Source organism: Lepeophtheirus salmonis, chromosome 1 (assembly GCF_016086655.4).
Source record: "Lepeophtheirus salmonis chromosome 1, UVic_Lsal_1.4, whole genome shotgun sequence".
In the NCBI taxonomy this organism is placed as follows: Eukaryota; Metazoa; Arthropoda; class Copepoda; order Siphonostomatoida; family Caligidae; genus Lepeophtheirus; species Lepeophtheirus salmonis.
Window position 1 is genome coordinate 27,723,091 of NC_052131.2, and position 15,941 is coordinate 27,739,031.

Consider the following 15,941-nt stretch of genomic DNA (forward strand, 5'->3'; position numbering starts at 1 on the left):
AAGCGAAGTCGGAGTAGGCTCCACGACAAATTACGTGAAGGTAATCCAAAATCAGTTGTTGTGCCAAAATACTGTGAGCTAATAAAACAAGATCTCCATGTAACTTACTGGGAGATCGAGGCATCGTTCAGGATCAGTATGACCAGCATCTACAGGATATTGCTTGAAAGAAGTTTGTTCACATTGGATAATACATAATCTGCCAAATGATTAAAAGAAGGCTCTTGAAGAATAGTATTACAAAATGCTAAAAAAGTTTGTTACAGATGCATAAAAAACGATGTATAATATTTACACAGGTGACGAAACAATGATCTATGCATATGAGCCTAAAACAATACAGCAATCGTTTGTATGGGCGTTTCTAGATGAGCCAATTCAAACAAAAATTGTTACATTGAGAAGCATATTAAAACAAATATAGGTAATCTAACTTCCGTGACATTAGAGTACGTAGAAAAGGAAATTCTGAATGGTACACAACTATTTGTGTGCCGGAAGTCTTCCAATAAATCCGAAGAAAAAACAGAAGACGAGGCGAATCATTCTTCATCATAAAAGTGCAAGTGATCTCACTTAGGCTCAAAAAGCATCGAAGTGATAGTTCCTTCACCGTACAGTCTTGATTTAGCCACAATGCCTTTTTTTATTTCCATATATCTAAAATAAATTACGGGATCTGCGATATTCATCAACAGGAGAAGCCACAAATGCATTCAAAAGCTATGTTTTGAAAGTAGCTGAATTATAATCGAAAAAATGCATTAAAACTGGTTCAAACGTATGCAAAAGTAAATTGATCTTGATGGATAATATTTTGAAAAACAATAAAGCTGATTTTGCTATTAACTATTTGTTTTGTTTTTTTAATTTAAGACCAGAAATATTTATTACAATAATGGCCCATATTTAACTTGACTTTTTATTTATGAGACTCTTCAAATTTAAATTTACGAATAGTGTAAGTTTTACTCAGCGAATGCATGGATGACCAAGTTATGCATTTTCTCACAGTCTTATCACGGTTCATAAAAGGAAATACATCCTGCCAAGATCTGTAACTCATCTGTTAATTTACTACCATCCAAGATTCTAAATGCAGATCTTAGTATTCGTTTGATCCAAATTTGTGGGAGTTTAGTAGTCGTATATATTCTTTAGCCCCTTGAATTTGTTCGTCTAATGTAATTTCTCCATATTTAAGTTTCACTGGCCCTGGTGCAGGGACTTGGCTCCACTTGGAGCTTTTTATTTACGGATATAGTAATTTTCCATTTGAGAAACTATTGTCTGAGAAAGTGTCAAAGAAAGAGATAATATTTTTCTCTTTACTTCCCTCTACAAAACTTTTGAATCTTCCTGTTCATTTTATAATTTTAATAGATTATGTCCACTATAGAACTTAATTCATTAACTGGAGAACCTCTTCACAGAATTCTCCCCGCTGTAAACAATGATTCTAATATACAAGTAATACAGATATACAATAAAACAAAATCCACTTAAGGCCTCCTTTTGAAGAGATTTTTCCTTTCAAAAAACATTTTGACTTTTTGTGCGAGCAATGAACATATTTTTATACATTTTTGGCAAAACTTTTTCCCAAAAACTAGGCCACCTCCTATGTAATTGAGAGCAGGGATATATCAAAGGTGAAAAAGGTTTTCTACCCAAGATTATTCTTTATTTAAAATTAATTACCCCACTTTTTCATTTGATGCCGCTTTATATAAAACTAAAGAAACTACCTGAGTATTGTAAAGGTCAATGCAAGGTTCATGCATTTTTATCAAAATGCGTACATTCAATTTGGATCAATTTTTGTCGGAAACTACATTTTTGTTCCATTCTAATCATTCTAACAGCACCAGACATATGATTTTTCTTATGGCCTCTATGTATCCAATGGAAGACTGGAAGTTTTCTCCTTGTTTATTGTGAGATTAGTTTTGTCCTCAAAAGTATCGAAACTCTTCTATATAATTTCAATCCTCTTTTTTCGTTGTTTATGTCTATGTTTGATAGAGTCAAAAGGTTTGAAAAAGTCAACATCGATATCGGCTCCATTTGATCCTATTGCTTTAATTGCAAATGGGATATTTCATGAAATATATTATATTGTCCTTTCTTTTAAAAACTCTTTTACTTAATCACGATTTTCCCGTTCAAAATAGACCTATTTGTTTTGATAGTACACCTAAAAGAAGTCTTTATACAACATTTAATATTGTTATTGACCTGCAGTGGTTGAAATCGATGCCTTTAACCTTTTTCGGTAAAAGGAGTATTTTTCCTCTAGTAAGAGTGTTAGTAACCGTTCCAAAAGTAAGAATTTTACGTTTGGGCCTTACACATTAAATAAATTAAATGAATCTCCCCCTTGAGAGATATTCATCATATGCCTATTGCTGATGGAGTGTGAATTCTTTTTTACAAGTCGATACACACTATTTCTAAGATACCAACGAATAATTTGTTTGGTAAGCACAATGCAAACACTTCTTTGCAATAAGATGATACGAAAAACCTAACGCCCTGCAGACATATTATATCTGGATTAAGGGAAAGTAATTTATACATGAGAGAGTGTCTTAGTTTCCTTTCTCCTCCTCCCCGAGTGTTGAAAGAGACAATTCTATTAATATCGAGTGTCCTCCTTTTTTTGTGATATAAATTGTACTCCGTACTGGTCTAATAACAATTTTATCAGAGGCTTAGACCAACCATTTTATACGTGGAGACACAAACCCTGATCTAAAAAAAATCTAATAAAAGTATTAACATCTAACTTTATTTTAATTACAGGAATGAATTGAACTGTTTATTCCTATGAACGGTATCTGATTTATATATAGTCACATTGGTATTATCATCAAATTTATCATTAAACAAATTAATTATAGAAAGTTTTTAAAAATTGTTTTGAGTTTAAAAATAAAAATGTAAAATGTTTTAATAATAAAACGTTATTAATTAACATAGGTGTTGAATGTGAGAATGTTGTGCATTGTAACAGAAGAACAGAATAACTTTTTCTTGTTATTCTTCAAATCTTCATGTAGTTAAGAAGAAGGGAGTCTTCATATCTTTGTCACTTCATCACCACCCCCAGTGACGATCTGAATGAGGATCGAAACTTTAATATCACTTTTCGTAGTCGTCAGTGCCGGGAAAGTAATTTATTTTAGCGTTCTTAGGATGTATGCTGCTTTAACCCTGTCCTGCTATGTTTACCATGCCAGTCTATAGTGATGGTTTATCTAGTTCGGCGTAAAACTGAGAAAGGAGCTTGGTCTGGTGGCTGTAAAGACTTTTGCATGGCATCGACGCGAACAAAGACGTGAGAGCATTCTAGAAGATCTTTATTGACAAAGGTATTGAGATATTAAGGAGTTTATGGTACTAAAGGGCAGAGCTTTTTTGGTTTGTTGAAGGGTGCAAGGAAGATCGCAAGGAAAAATCAAATTAGGGTGTTCTACATTTGTTAAAAGTTCACCAAACAGGTGAAATAAGTAGCCTTATACAAGTTCTGCTAAGGAAAACCCTATGTCTTCCTTGACAGGAGCGCGTATTCCAAGTAGTATGATAGGCAAATAAATTGTACAGAGTGTGTGTAGAGGGCAGACTTGAGCTGGATGGTCAACTCTTTCCACCATTCCATTGTCACAGAGGTCGTACCTCATCGTACGATGGTGTGCAATACCCAACATATTCAAACATATTCATATTCAAATTGCGCCAATGCCAAATTGTAAAATCCAAACACTGATGAATGCACTTGCAACTGTTTCAGCTGTTATCTCTTTGATAAGCATGGCTGCAGGTCAACAAGTAAAACTGTCAACGCACGTTAGATCTGTAAGCATCAGAGCAAGGAAGAGGACCAACAAAATCAATGTGAATGCGACTGAAAAGAGCACTTGTTGGTTGAAAAGCTTGCGGAAGTGAGGCGGTGTGCTTGTTGACTAAAGAGAATTGACACTTCATCCAGGTTCTAATCCATTGGTGGACATCTTTGTTTATGTTTGGCCGAATCAATCTTGACGTCGACATTCTTTGTGTTGCACAAATGCAATGATGTGAAAGGTCGGGGATATGGTTAAATATATTGACTGTAGCTATATATGGTTTGGGTATTGTGGAAGAGATTTAAGCGAAAATTTATACTCCCTTACCAGGAATTATGACTTTTTTCATTTTTAATGATGGATTTAGCTTCATTTCTTCGATTTCAGTTGACGTTGTTTGAACTTTGAATATAGCAGTGTAGTCAATCGGAGGAGTGTTTGAGAGATATATAATATTTCTTGATAACATATTGCAGGAAGGGTGATTTGCCCTTAACGCAGCTTGGGTAAGTTGTGTATTGGGGAATAAATTCTAAGTGGCACAGATGTAGGGCAAAACGCATAGATAAGTTTAAAACAGTGGTAAGTGGCTTGTTATCAGTTAAAATATGGAAATGACGTATGAAAAATGTTGAACATCTTTGTAAGCTGCAACAAATTCTTCTGTTTCTTTGTTCTGCGGGAGAAAGCCGTTATGAAAAGAAGGCTAAAGGCTTTCATAATGTTCCATCATTTTGTTGTAGGGATACACACATACCATCAGCTGATGCATCTGTTGTGAAAGAGGATGGTACATTGCGTAAAGGGAAACTGAGGTTTGAAGCTTCATCTACAGTTGTTTCGGCTGCTTCAAATATGACATTGGCTCCTTCATTCCATGAAAGAATAACGTTTTGTACTCGTTTTGTAGGTTTAAGCATATCATAGAGAGGAACAAGAATAGAAGAGCAGTTTTGAACGAAACGATCATAGTAGCTTAGCAACGAACGAAGACTTTTCGATCAAGTGTACAACATAGTCGTTTAATCGTTTAAAAAGGGAGTGGAGGAGAGTTTCATGAGTTGATTTGTCAGGATTGGCAACTAAAAAGGTCATCTAAGTAAGTGTAGACGAATGGAAGTCCACGTACAACTTGCTGTATGAATCCCTGAAATATCTGTGCCACATTTTTTAATCCGAAGGGCATACTCACATACTCAAATAAACAGGAAGGAGTTGTAACGGCTGTCTTTGGGATATCTTCTGGCAGACTGGTATTTGGTCAAACGATTAGATGATGTTTATCTACGAGAAATTTTTCAATTCGAGAGTACACTAATTGAAACACTTAAAACTTCATGATTCCAAATATTCACTTTTTAAGTATGTAAACAACCTCTTACCTCATTTTTTTTTCTTTATGCACCATGAAGGGCTAGCACGTCTTCATTAATCAATACGTAAAAATTCATTCTCCTTAATCTTTCCAAATATTAAATATGTGATGGAATAAGTTTAAATCAACTAAATTTAAATTAGTTACAACCCATGGATTCTAAAATAAATCATTCCAATTCAAACTGAATAAAATATATATATTAAATCATTAAGTTAAAAAGAATTTCAATATACAAAAATTAATTGAAAAGGGCAATCTGGATATAATGACATATAAATTAAATATTCGTCTTCAAGATGATAGTTAAATTGATACAATGTATGAGTTAAATACTTTGAAATGAACGATAATTTATTAAAACATCGATATTTCCTTCCTCTGCAGAAGGAATTATAGGGCTGCAAGAATCATGGTATTTAGATTTATATAAATTGTATTAAGAAAAAGTCTGTATAGAAGTCCATTTGTTGTCATTAATTCGACTTATGCGAAGAAACGTTAGTCACTCTACTGAAACTACTCGAAATTACTTTCATGCCTAGACATTTATTTAGGTTGGCCATCCGTTACTACGTGTCAAGGAGTAATTCATGGATGGAGTATTTTAATTTTTTTGGAAAATTAAAATAAATAAACTAATGTGAGTAAGTCTTTGAAACAAATAATTTAAGTAAAAATATTAGAATATAAAGCACCGTGTTATCTTTTTAAACCAATCCATTAAATTAATTTTTACAAGAAGTAAAAATTAGTTTATTATATTACTTTAAAAACTCTTAAGCCTTTGCTTGGAGTCTAAATAACACGTTTGATGGCATTACTCCACAACGTCCTTCTATGTATGTCTTTTGGAAAAGTAAAATTTTCATCGAGGAGAAGCTTGAAGACTTTTTATCAATTGCTGATTTTTTTTATTATAGACAGTACTTCACATTTGACATTATGTGTATAAAAATATATCTCAATTTTGGCTAATTGCAACAAATAATTAAATTATGCTAAAAAAAAGCAAATAAAATCACTCTTACACCTTTCAAATTGATATTATGGCAGCTGACAATTTTAAGCTGATTATCAAAGAGAAGGAAAAAACATGATTTTCTTTTACTGAGTGTCTGATATTTCCCTTGAGTCCTTTATTAGTACCGGGTTACTGACGTACTTGAAAGGTTACTATAATAAATAATTATTGGAGCCCCTTATTGCAGTTCTATTATGTAAGCCAAAATATGGCAATTTATATAACTAAGCATGATTGAAAATTGTCTTTTATATTGTCATTAATTTTATGAGACATTACCCTCCCTACACCAATCAAAATCCTGCAAACTTTCCTCTAATTGCATTTGAATTTCTTATAATGATATTTTTATCTTTTATTTATCTTCAAGTAAGTATAAAAAAGTATTGGAATACCGATACATACTAATTTTATACTAAAACCGGTGCAAAAATATTGATATTGATTGTATGCGAATTTTTTTAATTTATTTTAAAAGTAATAAGAAGAAACTCGCGAATATATTGATCATTAAATATTTTTTATACTTAAATCTATAGTTATATAACTTTTTAAGTTTATAAAGTACCGTTTTAAGGTCATATAAAAGGTCAAACGTTACAAATAGGTCAACTTCTACAAAATATTTATTTTAGTGTATGTACCAGGCTGTTCAATTGTGAGGATGACATGTTAATTCAATTTTTGGTTGTATTTAAATAAAGAAGTACTGTTTGTGAAGTTTTGGACGCTTAAAAAAAATATTTATACAAGCTTCCAGTGGCGTAAATAACTAATTTTTGAGGTTAAGTCCCCCAAAATAATGATCTCATTTAGAAATTAGACGATCAATTTCTAGGTCCTCCAATTCTATGTCATTTGCCACATTCCATTCCCCTTAAGATCCTTAATAAATATGATTTATTGATAGATATGTGATAAAGATACATGAAGAGTAGATCTTCATTAGAAAAAAATTAAATCAGAGTCATCAAATATTTATTTATTCATGCTTCAACATCGCATATGCTGAATAATAAGTTTTATCAATTCAGAAAAAAAAATATCAATGACGCAAATTGGAACTATGTATAAATATAATATTAGAAATGATTCATCATAGCTCTATAAAATATATTGATGATTCGAATCCACATTTAGAAGGATGCATAATTAATCTAAGCAAGAGTAATACCAAAAAACATCTGCAAAGATTTATAAATGACATTTTTAATTAGCAGATAGTAGAGATGTGTCGGTCAATATTTATGAGTGTAAACTGCAGTCTCGTCCAGTACAATGTTGGTCCAATTCAGTCTTGCAATTAAGTCATTAAGTTTATAAATTTAGGCTCTTGATGACGTTCTTTTTTTTTAATCAGTTCTAGTACTGATAGTTCCATGGACCGACGGTATTAAAGACGGTTTCTAAGACCAGAATGAACCCAATAAATAAGGAATGGCATAATACTATTAACTGGATGGTTGAATCAAATTACTTGAGCAATATAATGTACAACATTTCAATGCACACACTGCATTTCCATTAAAAATATAGATTTAACAAAAGAAATTCTTGCAAAAAAAAAAGTAATTCGAAAACACTTGTATTGCTAGACTCTGAGATGCTTAATATTGTATATATATATAACTAATTGAAGCACATCATAATCTAGCTATTTTGTCGAAGTGGACCAAGTATGAAGTATCTTTTGCTTTTGTCCCTTTTGGGTTGTTTGACTCTAGTGTATGGACAGATGACAAAGACAACACCAGGACAACAAACAAAAGGATTGAGTTCAAAGGCCCCAGCTACAACAACCGTAGTTACAACGACAACCCCTGCTCCAGGTAAAAATAAAGTATTATATTTTTAGAAAGGATTTCAAATTAAATATTCTTAAAGTATGTAGAGACTGTTTCCCACTATGGTGTTTTCACTATAGAAATTATTGTTCATACAATTTCTGGATTCGCAAATGGTGTCCTAAAACATGTAGAATTTGTACACGTAAGTCATTTTTTACAATATTCAATTAGTATATTAATTAGATGTTAATTGGGTATTTTTCTATACTTATAGCAGTTCGACCATGCAAAAACTTATGGGGATGGTGGTGCAAATTTTACAGACATTGTTGTAACTTCTCTAGTGTTGCAAGGAACTGTCAACAAACATGCAATAGGTGCCAATAACAAAGATGCTGAATATTTAATCCTGAATGCATGTTTCAATATTTGTTTGAATAAAGTCCTACATCTTTTTTAATAACGATTGTTTTACTATATTTTTTCAAATATTATATTTGACTGTAAATTGATCAAAATGAGGATTTTAATGGTATTAGATTTGTATGAAAGAGACTCATAACACTATTTGAAACAATATTTCAAATGAATCTTTATAGCACTTAATGTAACACCTTTTTGGAAGTCATTTTAACGAGAGGACACTGTATATAAATACAAAAGTTCCAAGTTCTTAAGATTTAGAAGATCAAAATTCTTAATTAACACCAATTTATTTTCAAATTATACAAAAATAGATAGTAATTCTACCCATAAAACCTGAATCCTCAACCTAATAAAAATAATAAAATAAAAAAACAAAAATAATCCAACATCTTAAATATATCACGACCACAATAGAAACATTAACCAAATTAACAATAAAATGTAAATCAGAAAATATATATTTCATATCATTATTTATAATTTAAGATGGAGAGGGACAAATTTCGCTTTTGAGATATTTTTCAAAAAATTAATTTTTCTGAGTCTTGTCCATCAAATTTAATCATAAACTTTTCTAATTTTACAAAGAATTATATGTACCAGATGTGTGAACTTACTATCAATTACATCATAAAATGGTACAACAGAAGCCCAATTTATCAAAAAGGAAGTAAGTACGTTTTAATTATCATAATAAAGTCATAGATATACTTAAGATGTATGAGCGATCGCTCAATGACTCAAAAATTGCTTACTTTGACCTTTATTTTGGAAAAACTGCTTATTTTGTCTTTTTTTTGCTTGAAAATTGCTCATTTTTCTAAACTAATATGAAATAAATACAGAATGTTTGGGTTCCTTTTATATTACTGAACAGCTTTTGATAATTATTTGATGATATTTTTCGAGGGAAAATATACATTTAAAAACCATTCTTTATTATGCTCTCTTTTTGGAGGTAAAATATGTATATGTTGAAATCAGGGTTATGATTACACGATAAAATATATGAGGGAGCCAGATTCCGACAATAATTAATTAGAGAAAGGATAAATCTGGGGCAAAATTGACAGTTGAATAATCCCCATTGAATCTTGCAACAAATGAGAAATACTTTTGAGCCAAATTAATCTTTCATTTACACTTAAGTAATATCAGTGGTGGTATGATGAGATGCCTCCTTCTAACAAGACTCTTGAAGATCTAGCAAACTTCAAATTTCTTTGAACTACGAATGAGGACGTATTTTAGTATGTTTAGAACTACCAATATTGATCGAACGCAAAAATTATTGGAAGAAAATCTTTCTAAAATATGTATTTGTACATATAATATAGTAAAATTTATGAATGACTTATGATAAATATAAAACACTACTTATTTTTAATTATTCTTATAAAACTATATTTTTCTTTAAATACAAATTGCTTACTTTTGAATGGTCATTTTACAAAAAAAATTAGCGCTCTTTTTTGCTCCTTTTCGCCAAAAAAATAGCTTTAAAATCCAAAGTCTAATCATAACTATCAAAAAAGAGAATTTCTAATTTGTTCCCTTATTATTGGTCTAAGACAACCATAATTTTAAGACTTTATTTGTATCACTAGACACGAATTAAAGCAGGGTCATTTCTATTTCCTTAGTCTAATATATATTTTAAACACAAACATAGAAGCATAGTAACAAAGCATATGTACTATTTAATAATCTCTTAACAGTTAAATAAGATATATTTTTATAACTCATTTTTTTAGTTCTTTCGGAGTTGAATTAGTAGATCCATATTTATGTTATTGACATTATTATATATTATGTTTTCCTAAACAATACCTCCAGTAATAAGATTCATTTTTTCCGATGAAGACATCCAAAAATACTGAATAGTAACTAAGGGTTCAATTGTTTGGTGTTTTATATATTACATTCTTTGTTAAAAATAAGGCTCAAAAATGTATATATTTGATTTGTTTAATTATTCTAAAGATGCAAGTTAAGTTAAAAATTTGTATTTGTTAAAATATAAAAATACGACAAATTTGAAAAATTATAGTTTATCAATAACTATGAATTTTATGAGAAAAACTATCGAGTATGAATGAAACAATAAAATCAATTTTGGTTAAATATAACATAACTGTGTTTCTACCAAGGAGGTTTTTATCTACATCAGAGACGGATATATCTTTGTAATATCTTGTAAGAGGTGTGTTCAAAAAGTAAGCCTACTTTTCAAATTTCGCAGGCAATGTATATTTGTTATGCTTGATTTTTTAAGTACATTCGAAAAAGAACATATATTTATTGTTTAAAGCTATAAAATATGTTTAATTTCTTTTTGAGGGGCATAATGACTATAATTTATTTGTGTGTTCGGCGAATTTTTGATGTAAGTCTTTTCATAGGTATCTTCAGCTTTTTTTTTTTTTTTTTTTTTCATAACTCTATACACATGATTTGTCACAAGTTATGACCCTTTTGAGCAAATCCGGATGATCATTAGCAATGTTAATGCGACGATTATTTTTGTCAAAATTAATCCGTTTTGGAACCAACTTATCTGACACTCGTCTCATGCCCAAAATATTCGAAAAATTTCATGGCACGAGCCCACCAATATGGTAATATCTTTAGCAATTTTACTGATAGTCATTTGACTATTTTCAAAATTCAATTTTCTTAAATACTTCAACGTTTTTAACATGCTTGGGTGTTCAGAGCAAGGCTCGTCATTGGCATCCTTGCGGCCATTTTGAAAGAGATTGCAACACTTATAAACATTGTTATACTCAAAACATTTTCACCGTATACGACTGCCAAATTTCATGTGTTTTTGAGCTCTTGATTTCATTTTCTACATAACATTTCGTGCAAATTCATTGATCCATTTTTTTTTCAATAACAAAAATTGCTGAATACAAAAAATACAACTTACCATTATACCTTTCAAAAACAAACTGAACATATTTTATAGCTTTAAAAAAAAAGTTCTTTTTTGAATATAATAACATAAAACAATAAAAAAATCTAGCATATTAGATATACGATACCTACAAAATTTGAAAAGTCACATTACTGATTAAACACACCTCGTATGTATCATATTTTTAGTTCACTTTCTATTTAAATTCTTAATTTTTGATAAACTTTATGTATCAGTGTTTTTTTTTTTTTTTTGGATGATACTTAGTTAGTTTCCTGAAGTATTAACTAATCCTGGAACTAATTTTTAGAGGTTTCAAATAATGTTTTTATGAGTTTTGATTATTTATCTATCCAGACGATGAGTATGAAAAAAGGGTATGAAAAGTAATGAGGAATTTCTTGTTCCATAATTATTCATTAATTTAAAAATAATCTATGCTCAAGAGCCTACAAAATTTAATTTCCATTTCTCCATTTCTTATTTTCAATTGTGAATTCACAGGTAAAAATATAATGATAACAAATATTCACTTATTTAAGAATTAATAAGAGCAAAAAAAGTTATATATTGTTAAAATAATAATTTTTATTTTGGGGTGGCTAAATGAACCAGGAAGTACTTACATTTGAATTTGAAAGAAAGTAAGAGCAATTAATTTTAAATTTTGGTATTTAATTAAAACACAATTAACATTTTGTCCACTCAAACCCCTTTTCCAAAAATATTTTTTTCTTTTGAAAGATAAGCAAATGATTAAATTAGAAAATAGTCAACATACGAAACATTATATTTGTAGCTATTCCAAAAAGCTTGACATGATAAATGATCATTTGTCTATATATAAAACTGATAATTAGGCAAATCAATTTCTCATTATTCATTATATTAATTTTTATTGACGTCAAAAAAGGGGAATAAATGAGAAAAATGAACTCCTGATTCAAACTTTTGATGGATTTTTTTTTTAAATTATACATATGTATGTACTAGGTGGTGCATTGAAATATGAATATATATTATATTTAAATATATTAAAGCAAAAACAGTTAGTTACAAACATGAGCTCTCTAGCTTAGGTACATGTCGAGAAAATGACACTTGAACATGGTTGACAAATTTCCATTTTCGCTCACCAAGACGTTGGGCCTCTCCAGGACTTTCTTTTGTCACTTTTAGCCCCCTTTAGCCCTGATGCCAACCCATTCGACTAAACATTTTGGGTGCATGTCGAGGCCTACAGTGGACATAATCCAAACTCCGAGACCCTCAAAGCCATTGTCAGCCAACACTGGCACGCCATAATAGAGCACTATATTTGCAGCAGGTGCAAGGCTTTCTGTGCGACCTGAAATCCATCATTGCCACTAAGGGCAGGTATGTCAATGATTAATAGAGCTCAAACAAATATTTATTCATATTTTTAATTTTTTTTAAATTCTACTGTTAATTAATAAATTAAATTTTGTTGAATTTTAAAATTCAAAGTTTCAAATTTTAATTAACCACTTGGTACTCATGTACGATTTCCTACGGCTGCCACGCTTGAAAAGGCTTCTCTCTTGCAATCAACTACAATACACTAATTCGAATTTGTCTTTTTTCATCAAAAATATGTATGTAAAATGATACCATTCCCGTTTTTAATATCTAAAACGACTATATATACAAATAATTTTGACTTTGGACCTCAGATATACCTGTCACAAGGGGAACTTAGCTTTATTGTTGACGTTGTTTTTAAATACTCAAAAATTTGCGATATTATTTTTTTATTATTGTAGCAACCCAGAGGTTGAGTCTATACAATTAAAAGTGATACCAAATGAAAACAAACAAAATTCGCCTGAATATGAAGATAAAAATATAAATACTTCTGAAAATTTTTAACATTTTTAAGGTACAAGTATAAAAATAGTATTATAATAAAACCAGATAAAAAATAAGTTGCCCGTTAAAAAGTCACTAATTTATGTATGTAGTCTCACTTGTTCAATGTCCCTTTCTGATGACTGTCAAATTTGTTTCAGTGATACTCAAAATTTGATTTAAAAACCTCTCTGCTCAGTTTTATTTGTGATTTTAGTCACAGTCACTCATTAGCTTCACACCTCTCTCAGCCACATCATTGATCACTTTTACTTACCTAATAAATTGATGTGCTCTCCTGTAACTGTCATAATCATATTAGATGTCAGGAGGAGTTTTTTGAGCCGGTTACATTTCCCCCAAAAGCATAAAATTAGAATAAGATAATATTTGTGATATAAAACTATAAACAATATCATGTATTACCAGGTCTGTGAGAACCGTAGCTGCATTGATAACACTGGCTTTCCTTTTCTGTAACTCTCAGGTTTCGTCATTTCTGTCCTTCTCCTTTGTAGTTCTGATATAATTTGACTCGCATTTCTTTCAAATGTTTGAAAAATAGATTGTTTGGACTATTAATTTCATCCAAAATAGTTCCTTTCTATTATTGCCTTTGATATGTGATGTCAACAATGGAAGTAAAATACCATTGGCATTATTTTTTCTTCCATTAGCTTCACTACACCAATATTGATGACTCTGTTACTCTCCGGTGTATCAAGTACAATGACTACAATGTTGTCTATAAGACCCCATGTATATATCAGTTCTAATATAGGTTGGATTCTAGCGGCAATTGTAATGAAGTGTTCACCAAGAAGTTCCCCTTCTTGATAGCGTTGAGCACCAAGGAATAGTTACTTTGGCCTTTGCATGTTTCACTAAAAAATTCCTTACAAGTTTACCATTCATGTGTAGTGTAAAGTAATCTAGCAGAATTTCATTGAAAGTATTTATGAAAGTTTAGAAGAAGTTATGGCAAGTATTTATTCTATTTAGTCTTGTAGTAGAGGCTGATATTACGAAATCTTCAAGATCACTGAAGACATCATGGCTGTAGTCTGGATGTGAAATTGAGAACCGATCTGTAATCTTGCAAACATCTTGGTGTTGTCTCAGTGTATTCTAAAACCTAACTAATGCCAGAGCCTTGACGGTTATTTGAGTCATTTGAAATTTCTCAAACTAATGCAGCTATAATTATGATAACATTCTACCTTATCCTTGTTCTCTGAAGCTTTTCTTTATGACAACAATTTTTTTCTAACACTTTGTCATAACATGTGTGCGATACGAGTGTTTATCAATTTTAGTAGAAAATATACATTGTCACTTGAATATTCATTGATGTCTTCTCATTTTATAAATAAATGTGAATTAAAAGCAATATTTTTGGGATAAAACTATATACCATATTATATTATCCTTTCCATGAATAAAAAAATGTAACATTGTGTGTTAAAATTAATTAAAATTTATACAAGTATTGATTTGGTACGTAATACCTCCCTCGTTTAGGTTCTAAGCCTAAGCCTGTACTAAAAAACTATAAAAAATAATATTTTGCATACTCTTCATAGACTCATAAGAAAAGTGGTTCGACTACAAGATAGTTACCTCAAACTTAATACATATTTTTTTAAATGTTTCATTTGAATTAATTGTATAAAATGCGACCATCTATTTTATTGCTATTTCTGAGTGAGTTAAGGTGCATTCGTGTTTACAAATGAACTTTAAATTTATGTAAGAATTTTATAAATCTATGTTTATGTGATAGTTTTAAAAGAATCATACTTACTGATACATTTTTTTTATTTGTTTGGTTTCGACTAGTTGATAAAATAAAGCCTAATTTTGCCAACTTATGATAAAATATAATAAAACAATAAGATAAAATAATATGTTAAAATGAAATGATATAATGTGGTAAAATTAAATGAGTCAATTTGAATAAGATTAGATGAAATAATAAGGGAAATTGTGATTTAAATGCACTAGTAAAATTATTTCATTGAATTTAATGATAAAACCAAAAATGAAAAACAAAACAAAATTACACGTGGGGTTCTTAGAGTGGGAATTAAAGTAGATGTAGATTTTTTTTTTTTAAAAGCTCTTAGAACTTTTAAGAGAAGACGTTTTCCTCTTATAGTTTAAAATATGGTCATAACATATGCTTTAAAAAGCTTCATCATCAGCTTCACATTTCTGGTTTTAAAACTTATTTTAATAAACCCAAGCACTCTGTTTGCTTTTCTAACAATATTTTAAATATGAGTGCTGAATTTCATATTAGAAGATGTCAGTACTCTAAGATCCTAATAAACACCCACATTCTTCATCTTTCCAGTTCAACAGCGCAGCCCAGAAAAATCATAAAGGATCTTTTCTCATGATTTACAAGATTTTTTTAACGGTCGCTTCACTTCAGAAATTATCTGAGGTCATGTTTGGTCTCCTCTTCTGAGTGGCAAACAAGCTATGTGTCGTCAGCAAAGGACACTATCCTTCATATATAAAATTGAATTATGGTTATTTAAATATAAACTTTATACAATAACACAGTTAAGATATCAATAGATACATAATAATCACGTTTTAAAACTACTTTGATACATGCAAATTGAAAATAAGAAAAGAGAGCAAGCTTTCATATGTACACTCGCGGTAATCTTACTATACGAAT

General features: G+C 30.2%; 1 protein-coding gene and 1 long non-coding RNA gene across 7 annotated transcripts in view; one reads left to right on the forward strand and one right to left on the reverse strand.

Annotated features, from left to right (window-relative positions):
• Positions 1-15,941, reverse strand: part of LOC121121967 (uncharacterized) — a 177,296-nt gene that overhangs the window by 116,379 nt on the left and 44,976 nt on the right. The gene's annotated exons all lie outside the window — the stretch shown is intronic.
• Positions 7,883-8,497, forward strand: LOC121122003 (uncharacterized). Its single transcript, XR_011781396.1, has 3 exons — positions 7,883-8,076; positions 8,132-8,236; positions 8,309-8,497. It is a non-coding gene; the product is annotated as an uncharacterized lncRNA (long non-coding RNA).